The sequence below is a fragment of the Sminthopsis crassicaudata genome, chromosome 2 (genome assembly GCF_048593235.1).
Source record: "Sminthopsis crassicaudata isolate SCR6 chromosome 2, ASM4859323v1, whole genome shotgun sequence".
In the NCBI taxonomy this organism is placed as follows: domain Eukaryota; kingdom Metazoa; phylum Chordata; class Mammalia; order Dasyuromorphia; family Dasyuridae; genus Sminthopsis; species Sminthopsis crassicaudata.
The window spans coordinates 501,064,104-501,076,268 of NC_133618.1; the positions used below are offsets into that span (position 1 = coordinate 501,064,104).

Consider the following 12,165-nt stretch of genomic DNA (forward strand, 5'->3'; position numbering starts at 1 on the left):
ATTAGCCATTCCCTGTTTATATTTTCCTCTAAGTTACCTTCCCTTTGTTTCCCTCCTTCTTTCATATTCTCCTCTTTAAAAAAGAAAAAAATAAAACAACAACAACAACAACAACAACCTTTTCTAAAGATTATTATGTTGTTGTTCAGTCGTTTTCAGTTAGGTGCAACTCTTTGTGACCCCATTTAGGGTTTTCTTGGCAAAGATTCTGGAGTAGTTTGCCATTTTCTTCAGCTCATTTTACAGATGTGGAAACTAAGGCAAATAGGGTTAGGTTTCTTGTCCAGGATCACACAACTAGTAAGTGTCTGAGGCCAGATTTGAACCTGGGCAGATGAATCTTCCTTACTGCCGGTTTGGCACTCTATCCACATAATCACTGAGCTGCCCCAGATCATTATGCACAACTTCATTAATTTGCTCTATTAAGTTAGCTATTGAAGTCTTCCAAGTAATCCATTTTACTTCATTGAAGTGAGGATTGCAATGCTAATTGGGAGAGGAAAAGGAAAGAAGAAATATCTAGGCTGTTGACTCAAAATTCAAGAATCAGAAAGATTTTATAAAGCATCTCTCCTTTGCCCTGCTATTGTGTGTGCTAAGGGAGAAACTTAAACGGCAATCCCTCCTCTGGGAATGCCCAATACGATGAGAAAACAATATGCAGCCCTGTGCAGAGTAGCTACCATTTATTCGAAGGCTTATGGTTGCAAAGCATCTTATATTACTTATTACATTTGATCCTCCAATAGTCCTATGACATCAGTGCAGTTATCACTCCCATTTTACAATTGAGGAAATTGAGACTAAGAGATTTAATGCCTCACCTTGGGTCATCCTGCTGGCACATGTCTGAGGCAGGATTTGGGTCTTCTTGATTCCAAGCCCAGCAACCATAATAGATGCCACCTGGTTGCCTCTACTTCTTGTCTCAGATCTGCCACTAACATGACTGTGTAAACTACTGACCCTCTCTGGACCTCAGTCTCTTCCTCTGGAGAGACTGGATTACATCTTCTTTAGGTGTAGTTGGATCTGGGATTCCAACTTTCAGACAATAGGATGCAGATGATATATTCCTTCTCGTGGCATGGAAGTCACCTGAAGGTTATGACAATTAATCTCAGGACTCAGAAGGCCTCCCCAAGCTGGAAAGGCTTTGAAGATAGGTTCAATAACAGACTCGATGACTGATTCAGTCTCACAGGGCTGCCACCAAAACTCACAGAGGCCATCTACCAAGATACTATATGTGTTGTACCTCACTGGTGCAACCATGGCTCCAAGAAGTTTTAAATGTTTGAAATAAGGTTCAGACCATTGGAGGTTGCCCTGAGAATACTTGGCTCCCAGAAGGCGATGTGGCTATGGACTGAATGATCAGATGGGGAAGACTTCACAGAAGAGATGAACTTTCTGAGAGGCACAGAGCGATGTTGGTGGCTGTACTATGTAGGATTTGACATTTTCCAGCTCAGAAGTCAGCCTGAAAACTTCTCTGACACAGGGTTAGCTAAATGAGCTCTGTGGTGTGACAGGAAGAACCCTGGACTGATCAGCAGGGATGGATTTTAGTACTGCTAGAACATAGCCATATGACTTGGGTAGGCACTTTCTTCTTTGAAGCCTCAGTGTCCTCAAATGTCAAATGGGGGGCTTGGATCAGATGATCTTGGAGATTCCTTCCAGCTCTTCCATTTTGTGACTCTGTGCCTGGGATCCTGGGATGCTGAGATGATTGCTGTTACCAGGAGACAGTGTTTGTTTGTAATATGGATGTGGGGCCACACAGCTGTGAGGGCTCCTGGCTCCTACTCCTGCTCCCTGTTCATCCCAGCCAAATTTCCAAACATAGCCAAGCCCAAGTGATCCAAATGGGGCGGGAGAGGAGTTGTCGGTGAGGGTGGTGAGAGAACACAGAGGAAGGATCATGTCCCTCTTTTCCTGCCTCTGGCTTTTTCCTCTGCCTGGGTACCACTTGGGGGATAGTAGGGCAGGGCAGAGCTCCAGCTATCAGTATGTACCTTACTTTCCTCAGGAGAATGTTGTGGTCACTAGTTGGGGAGAGCTCCAGTATCAGGACAAGACCAAGGGTGATCAAAGTTTCCCAGTAAGGAAAGTAAGGGGGTAGTATGATGGAGCAAGTGAGGGGCTGACAGAGAGGTAAAGAGGGGAAAGGAATACCAAAGAAGTGACTTTCACTTTTCATATCTTGCCAAGTGTTCTCAGGGTCAGCCGTTAGCAAGCATTTGTTGAACCGTCTACACTGCACAGAGTGCTTGGAGCCATGTTGGGGAAAACCTGTTGGTGATGGATGATAGGTAGAAAACACTCTGCCTTTTTTTAGAGTTCAGTCTTTCCTGGAAGATAAGTTAACAGCCCCAGCTTTGATAAAGTAATGTGGCCCTCTACAAATCTCTTATGTTTAAAAAAATTTTTTTGACAAATAGTTTAACTTCCTTGGGTAGCACTTATGAGATTTCTCATCACGAGCTAGATTTCTAAGATTTATTCGATCTTTAAAATTCTATTTTGTTGTCTTCTGCTTTCTACTCTAAGACCAATGGGTGCTAAACCTCAGCTCAGCATGAGTTGAAGTTAGGCAAAATTGCTAACAATTAAAGGTATCTCAAAATGGAATGGACAGCCTTGGGGAAAAGATAATGAACTCTCTATCATTAAATTCAATTCAATTGGAAGCTGGATAATCACTTTTTATCTTTGTTGTACAGTGGATAGATAGATGAGATAACTCTATAATTCTAATATGATAGTCAACATATGGTATCTTCCCGGAAGGGGCAATTGAGGCAATTCTAGGTCCCTCCAATAATACTAAAGGTAAAGGTGGACACAAACTAGATGGCCCTGCATGTAATTCAGTAATCACAATGAATGGGCAGGCGTTCACACCGTCCCCCTCAGACTTCCAAGTACTTGCCCTAAAAACAACCTGGTGGACAGAGCTTCAGAAGGCTGATTCCTTTAAGCAATAGCTTGGCATTGATTGTCTGGGCTCAGATTTGAGTTTTGAAAACAGATTAATATGCAGCTACATGGGAAGTTTTGAAGAAGAACCACAGAGTTAGAAGGGACCTTTGAAATCATTTAGATATAGATCTGATATTGTAGAATGTAAGCTTATGTCACAGTTACTTATTAAATGCTTGTTGCATTAAATCTAATGGACCCTAGAACCTGAAAGTGAGAATGTAAGTTCTTTTTGGTGTTTTTTTAAAGGCAATTGGGGTAAGTGAGTTAATTAGTCTGAGTTAGCCAAGTGTTAAATATATGAGGCCAGATTTGAATTTGGATCTTTCTGACTTCAGCGCTGGAACTCTATGTACTGCACCATGTAGCTTCCCTATATGTAGGTTCTTTTTGTTTCAAACAGAGACCATCTAACTCAGCTTCCTCATTTTACAAAGAGCTAGAAATGACTTGTCCAAGAAGTGGCCAGGTGATCTGGTGAGTAGAACTGTAGATTGAATCAGGAAGGCCTAAATTCACTTTCACCCTCAGATACTTCTTAACTTTTGGACTCTGGTTAAAGCATTTATATCAGCTTCAGTTTCCTGTAAAAAGTAACAATAATATTTACCTCTCAGGATTAAGTAGGCACTTAAATCTTGTCTATCTCCCTTCCCCAAGTTCACACGCAATTATCAAGACAAGAAGCCAGATTTCCTCATTTCTGAGCCTGTGTTCTTTGTACTACATCATTCAGATTGGGGGAGAAGGCTTGTCTTTGAAAGACAAATGTGTCACTTTTCACGAGGGTGTGCTCAGGACCCTTGCCCAGGCATATTTAAGTGCACTAAATGAAGCCAGTTATGATTATGGCTCTTTGCCATGCGGCTTCAACACTTGCAAATTGTCAGTCCTCTGCAAAGGGGATGATATGCTTTTTCTGGCTTAGAGGGTGTCATTCATGTGGTTGATTTCACACTGTGTAATCTTGGAATTTTCCCCTCCCAACCTTCATTCCTGACTTTTTGGGGTTAGAGAATGGAAGCAATTTTTAGAATCAGGGTCTTTGATTGGGGTGGCTCATTGAAGAACCTTGTGGCTTTTGCTCCTGGTCAAAGACTTGCTGACTGTACCTTGTTCAACTCCCTTATTCAACCTCCAGGAAAAAGAAATGATAGGGTTCCTTCTTAGGGTTTTTATTTTCTTTCCAAGAGGAATGGCCTCTAAAGATGAGATGTGTGTGGGATTGCTAAGGGGCAGCTAGCAGTCTGTAGCATTGCTGAGGGCCTGTGGTACCTATGCTCTTCCTATGTACTTGCATCTCCATCAGTGGCTGGTCTTTGATACGCCATGGATATGACTCACCACTGTTATGCTGTTCAGCTTCTGTCTCTCAGCAAGTTTTCATTATGTGTCTGTTGTAGTTCAATCCTGTGCTTGGCACTGAAGAGGGAGACAAGGAGGCATGATATACGGTCTCTACTCTTTACCCAGTCCTGTTGGGGAGGCAAGACACACTCTTGAAACTATTACGAGAACCTATCAATCTGTTGTTTGGTATAGACACTCAAGTTCTCAGGAAATATGGACAAGGGATACATCCATGTAAGATCAGAATGGTTAGGGAAGGCTTTGTGCAGAAGGTAGAATTTGAGCAGGGGTTTGAACGATAAGTCCAATTTAGATAGAAAAGATGAGAAAGATCCACTTCATGTGGGGGGATCTCCTTGGGCAAATGTATAGAGGCGAGAATGATTCTGGCATGTATTGGGACTTGATGGGACAACAAAAAGACCTTTGGATTTGGAAGCAGAAGATGAGGGTTCAAGTTTCTTCTTTGTGACTTATTACCAGTGAGATTGCGCATAAGTCACTTGGAATGAGGTTGGAAATTAGATGATCTTTAATGAGCTTCTCCAACACAAAATCTTTGCTCCTATGACTACTATAATGTTTCTGGATCAGAGAATGCAGGATGGGGAGCGGTGAGAGAGAAGGTGGGACTAATTCATGTCCACAAGCACTTATTTAGAGCCTATTATATGTGCGGCATTGATAATAGTACATTTATAGAGAGCTTGGCAATTTACAAAGTGATAACTAACAATCATCCAAGGTAGGTAGACCAAATGATGTTTCTGTCTTACATCTAAGGAAACTGAGGCTCAGAAAACTTAAATGACTTCCAAGAGTCATCCATCATATAGTAATTTTTTTTGGTGGGGGGTTGAGTGGGTTGTCCATTATCACACAGCTAGTAAATGTCAAATGTTCTGAGGCCAGATTAGAACTCAGGTCCTGATTCCAGGGTCAGTGCTCCATCCACTGTTCAATCTAGCTTCCCTATGAGCTAGTAATTTTCAGCATCAGAATTCAAACCCAGACTTTTTGCTTTCAAGTTTAGTGTTTTCTCTACTCTCCTACACTGTTTCTCAGATGGGGATGGGACCCGCATAGGTGGCTGGTGTTCTAAATCATGATGCCCTGGGTCTCTCTGGAGAATGTCTCTTAAGCCTCAGAGTCACACAGCATGGTCTCTAATTGAGCTTCTTGTGTGGTAGGAACATCCCAAAGGCACTGGGGTGTGGGTGATACATGGGGGATCTGGTATAGTTGTGGCTTTGGGATATCTGTACTTAGCCTCCTTGAGACTATGCTTGGCTGAGAATGTGCTGAGGAGCTCAGGAGTCAGGCTCTGATGAATGTCATAAACAGGAAATTCCCTTCGAACCTTTCAGTTTTCTCATCTGCTCTCTGCATGTTGCCATCTGGCCCATTATTCTAGAGATGGAGTATGATCATTCTGATTACACGACAGCTTTGAAATAAGAAATGCTTCAACAGCAGCAGGCTCAGTTAGGAGGGGTTTTACGTTCCCAATTCCAACCTGCCTCTTCTGTTCTCCAGCTTCATTCCAGGATCTCAAATGCAGGGCCTGGTTCCCCTACAGCTATCTTATCAAGTGACTGATAGAGTTACGATAGGCTAAAGAGATAGAATCCTAGAATTCTATAATGTTAGAGCTGGATGTAGCCGTAGAATATAAAATTTTAGATTATTAACCAATCAAACATTTGTTAAGTGTTGTTCCTATATCCTCAGTGTTGTGCTAAGTGCTGGGAATGCAAAAAGAGACAAAAGTCAGTCCCTGACTTCAAGAAGCTCACAATCTAATGCGGGAGACAAATATAGTTTATTAGAGCCAGAAATCCCTAACACAGTTTTAGAACACAAAATGTTAAAAGTAGAAATTTCCTTAGAACATAGAATTTTTAAAATGGAAACATTTAGGACATAGAATTTTAGAACATAGATTGTTACAACTAATCTAGTTCATGTTCTAATTCCCTTGGATTACAAAGAGGAATTAGAATTCCTTGAATTGGAGAGAGGAACTAGCTAGGAAACCTAAATCATATGGATAAGAAATTACTTGCCCACAGTTACATGGCTCATTAGTGGCTGGCTGAGATTTGAATTTATATCTCCCAACTCCCTAGATAGGAATATTTAAGTTAGAGGACAACCAGCATTCTTTCTAATAATGCATTCTACTTGCTTTAAACAGCCTCTTCTCATCATCTTTCTTTGGGCTTTGATAATCTACCCCTGGCCTCCAAAGTCTATTCATTCCTTATTTTCCCATGTATGTGTAACCCTTGGTTCATAGGGTGGCTTTCTACTCGTGGAAGCTGATGTTCCAAGCCAGCTTAAGGAGCTGGTGGAATTGGTGAGAATTAAAGAGAAAATATCATCTCTTCCTTCCTGCTCTTCTGGTTTCCAGCTTTGATGGAAAAGATGCATTATTCCAACCTCCTTTCAGGTCCCTGAAGGGAAAGACTGGGAAGAAGCCAACATATAGAGGAACTAGAAGTCTCTGTCATGTCCCTATTCCCAGTTTGCTTCACACTAGAGATTTTGAGGAATTTTCCCTTGGGTGAAATCTGGCACTCTTTCTTGGTTGAGCTGAGTTATCACGCTCACAGTTGAAGATTTCATTTACTCTGTATTGGCTGGTATATATTTTCACACATATAATTTTCTCTCATTTATGTTTGCAATCTGTTTGGATAAATGTATTTTTTTCTGTAAGGCAATTGGGGTTAAGTGACTTGTCTGGGGTCACATAGTAAGTATCAAGTGTCTGAGTCTGGATTTGAACTCAGGTCCTTCTGTCTCCAGGGCCAGTCCTCTATTCCAGGGGTTCTCAAACTACGGCCCATGGGCCAGATGCGGCTGCTAAGAACATTTATATGGCTCAAGGGGTTATGGCAAATGGGCTGAGGGGCGAGGCAGTGTGAGGTTTTGTTTTTACTATAGTCTGGCCCTCCAGCAGTCTGAGGGACAGTGAACTGGCCCCCTATTTAAAAAGTTTGAGGACCACTGCCACTGTGCCACCTATTTGTCCCTGGATAAATGACTTTAGCAAACTAAATTTGCTCTATGTATTTATTGTAGAATTAGCATTTGATGGAAAGTCAAGATGTGCGTGTGTGTGTGTGTGTGTGTGTGTGTGTGTGTGTGTGTGTGTGTGTGTGTAGTTTAGGGCCCTTCTTTCCTGTTAAGGAATAGTATTCAGGAATATAACTTGAACCTAAAAATTACTTCCCTTAGACTAACGATATTTAAAGGAGCAGAGAGAGATAATTCTCGCCTGATAGATAATTATATCTAGAGATATAATTCTAATTCCTCTCTGAGGACAACAGAATGGCCACCTCCTGACTTCAACCTCCTGCTCCTACTTCTGGCAAGAATCAAAATCTTCCTTGGAGAAGGGTAGGAGAAAGAGATGCTAGACAGACCTGTTCTTACCTCCCCACAAACCACATCTAGACAGACTCACGTGGGGCCACAGAATTACATAGGCCCAAAGAACCCATTCATATTATCTCTTACATATAAAACAGTGAGTACTATTTCTATTGAAAATAGTTGTTATTATTATTGTGATTAATATGTAATGTTGTGATTAATACGTAATTAATATATAACAGGCAGTATAATATGTTATTATTATTAAATGGATACCACCATTTCAGTGATGACCAACTTTTTATGACCCCGTTTGGGGTTTTCTTGGCAGAGATACTGGCATGCTTTGCCATTTCCTTCACATCTTACAGATGAGGCAAACATATTTAAGTGACTTGTCCAGAGTTACACAGCTAGTAAGTATATGAAGTTACGTGAGGTCTTCCTGACTCCAGACTCAGAGCTCTATCCATTGGGCCCCTGCCTTGTGCCCTCTAGCTTTAGGTTAGAAAAGAAAGCTATGGGTTTTTTATTGAAAATACTTTTAATGATATGTTTTACTTTTTTAAAGTGTTTTCTCATCAGTTCTCTCATTCTCTATCCTTCTGATCACCCCGTGAGAGGAGGCCATGATCTCAAATTTAGAGCTGAAAGGAACATGAGAAAGCAAACTCTCTTATTTTTAAAGTTTTGAAAATTCTGAACAGAAATATCTAAAAAAGGGCATTTCCATGTGTAGCAAAACACAAAAAAATTCTGATTCTAATCATTTAGTTTTCCCCCAAAAAAGTATATAGCAAATTCTATATATTTCTTTTAAAACTGTCCTGCTTGTCTGTGTTTCCTTGTGGAATACTTCTATTCTCTTCTTCATATTTATTTATTTATTTATTTGTTTGTTTGTTTGTTTGTTTGTTTATTCATTCATGTATTGCCCACTTTTCTGAGGCAATTGGGGTTAAGTGTTATGTGTGAGTCACACAATTAGGAAGTGTTAAATATCTGAGACCATATTTGAATTCAGGCAGGTCCTCCTGATTTCAGGAGTGGTGCTCTATCCATTGCACCATCTAGCTGCCCTTCTTCTTTATATTTAAAAATATTACAGCAGCCTGCCTCAAAATTCTTGCAACAAATAAGCAAATTTATGTAAAATGAATCCATATAGTGTGTCCCAAAAAATATGTCCTTATGCCTTGTGTCCCAAACCATTTCATTCTCAAAATGAGAAAACTGAGGCCTGCAGAAGTTATGACTTACCCAAGGAAACACTGGGAAAAAAATAAAAGTGCCAGGCTTTGAAACCAGGTTCTTTGATTCCAAATTCACTATATTGGAATCATGAAATCTTAGAGCTTCACTTAGAAATCATATAGTCTAACCCTTCACCCAATAAAGGAATTCTTTCTAATAGTAGATTTGAAAAGTGATCACCAAGCCTCTCCTTGAACATTCCCAACAGAGTTGTTCAAGTTCTTTCTTGGGTCCTCTTTTTGTTTCCTTCTATGCTGTCTTGTCTGGTGATCTCATTAACTTCCATGGCTTCATGAATCTCTATGCAAATATTCTCCAAATCTATATAGCCAGCCTTAATCTCTCTCCTAAGTTCTCACATCTCAAATAGCATGTCCTATAGTTATCCCAAAGTCAAAACAGAATTCTGACTTTCCCTTTAAATCCTGTTTTCTGAACTTCCCTACTATTGTTGAGGGCAATCACCACTTTTCCAGTCACCCAGGCTTATAACCTATCAACACCTACCTCAGCTTCTCATTCACATTTTTCCTACATGGCCAATCTGTGGAAAAATTTTACCACTTCTATCTTCACAATATCATAAATATTTCTATGTGTTTATGGATACTTTTTGGTTGTTACTGTTCAGTCTTTTCAGTTATGTCTGACTCTGTAACCCCATTTTGGGGATTTTCTTGGCAAAGATACTGGAGTGGTTTGCCATTTCCTTAGCTTGTTTTACAGATGAGGAAACTGAGGCAAACAGGTTTAAGTGATTTGCCCAGGGTTACACCATTCCCCCCTCCCTTTCTGTTTCTCTTTCTATCTCTGAACCTTACTCTCTCTCTCTGCTTCTCTGTCTCTGTCTGTCTCTCTGTGTTTCTGTCTCTGTTTCTCTTTCTGTCTCTCTCTGGCTCTGTCTCGGTCTCTCTATCTTGGTCTCAGTCTCAGTCTCTGTCTCTGTCTCTGTCTCTCTCTCTCTCTTGCCTCTCATAGTCACCAACCTAGGACAAGCCTTCTTCATTTGCTGTTTAGATATGGCAATAATTTGCTTGAGTGGTCTCCCTGTCTCAGATCTCGTCCTGTTCCAAACCATCTTCCACTCAGCTGCCACTGTGATTTTCCTAAAGGATGCTCTGGCTACAGTACTCTCCAATGTAGTTACTCTGGCTTTCTTGCTGTTCTTCACATACCACAACCCAGCTTCTTCACCTCTGCCTCCTACACAACTGGGTCTCCTTCCAGACTCAGCTCAAATTCTGTCCTGCAAAAAGCCTTTCCTGGTAGTCCCTACCCTTGCCATAGCTTCTTTCTAAGATTATCTTCCTTCTACAATATGAATGTTGGGTTAACTAGGTGACCCAATGGATAGAGAGCTGGGCTTGGAGTTAAGAAGACTCATCTTCCTGAGTTCACAATTGGCCTCAGACAGTAGTTGTGTGACCCCGGGCAAGTCATTTAACCCTATTTGCCTCAGTTTCCTTACTTGTAAAATGAGTTGGAGAAGGAAAAAACAAATAACTCCAGTATCTTTGCCAAGAAAACCTCAAATGGGGTCATGAAGAGTCAGATACAATTGGACACCAAAAACACTGTAATTGGATATGTCCATAGTTATTTGCATGGAGTGGAAGAGAGAACAGCTATCAAGAAAAGCCTTTTACAGGAGGGAATGCTTGAACTGAGTCCTTGAAGGAGCCAGGGATTCCAAGAGGCAGGATGAGGAGGGAGACCAGGACAGACTTGAAAGACAGACAATGCAAAGTCATGGAGCCGAGAGATGGAATGTGCATGGGGACTGAGAGTGGGCCAGTTTGGCTGGAGCTTGGAGTATGTGCGGGGGAGTAATGTGTAATAAGCCTGGAAAGGTAGATTGAAGCCAGACTGTAAAGGGCTTTAAAAGCCAAATTGAGGATTTTGTATTTTATCTTAGAGGAGCTAGAAAGTCACAAGAGTGTCTTCAGCAAGGAAGTGAAATGATCATTGTGTGTTGGAAATAGGACTTTGGCAGTTGTGTGAGGAATGGATTGGAGAGGGGAGAGGTTGGATGTAGAGAGATCAATCAGGACACTGTTACAATAGTACCGCAAGCGATGGTGAAGTTCTTAACTGGATGGTGACTGTGTATGAGAAGAGAAGGGGTCAGAAGCACGAGATTTCATGTAAATTAAATGGCTAGAACTTGATAAATCATTGGATATATGGGGTGGGGGAAAAGGAAAGTTGATAATAATTCCAAGAGTGGGATTCTAGGTGGCTGGGAGGCTGGGACAGTAAAAGGGAGGTTAAGAGGAAGTTAAGTTAACTCTGTGCTAATCAGAAATATGAAATCAAGATAGGGATGCCATGGAGGTTATATATGTTGGGAAAGTGGGATTACTAGTCAGTCAGCAAGCACTAATTAAGCATTTGTTAGGTTCCAGGTATTATATGAATTTCTGGGGATAAAAAGACAAACTTAGTCCTTGCCCTCAAGAAGTTAGCATGTTATATATATATATAATGATAATGATATATATATATATAATGTATGTATATATATATATATATACACACATATATATATGCTATATATAGAAGACAATATATACTAATTATAGAGGAAGCAACTTGAGTGCTTCAAAGGCATCCTCAAAGTATAAGAATACCTGGTGGAAGGTTTTTAGAATGTGTTGTATAGATCAGGGCTTCTTAAACTGTTTCTACTTGTGACCACTTTTCACCTGAGAAAGTTTTACATTATATATAGGTATAAAAAAACAGGTTTGCAAATCAAATCATAGTTTTACAACTCCCACATTCAGTTATGAGATTCTATAAGGGATTGTAAAGTTTAAGAATTTTAAGAAGCTGTGGGGTATATCTTTTGTAGAGGGCAAATGGGATGTATGGACAGGAAATGAGAAATACTCAATGGGTTGAGATTTACATTAATTTAGGGGATACTTGTACCAATGAGATTATGAAACCAATGAACAAACATACTTTGAACCAAATCCTGTATTGGGATCCATTAGTGAGGTAAAAATCCAGAAAAGCCTAAGAAATGGCCTCTACTTGCAAAGAGTAGGGAAAAAAGACACACATTAAAAACTTAATATAGTCTTTCTGAGATTGTGCAACTAATTAAGAGAAGATGTGTGGTGTAGTAGATCCTGGACTTGGAGTCAGGAAAACTAAGGTTTAAATCCTGTCTCCAATACT

General features: G+C 40.5%; 1 protein-coding gene across 1 annotated transcript in view; it reads left to right on the plus strand.

Moving 5' to 3' along the window:
• HMCN2 (hemicentin 2) overlaps positions 1–12,165 on the plus strand; it is a 192,083-nt gene that overhangs the window by 81,670 nt on the left and 98,248 nt on the right.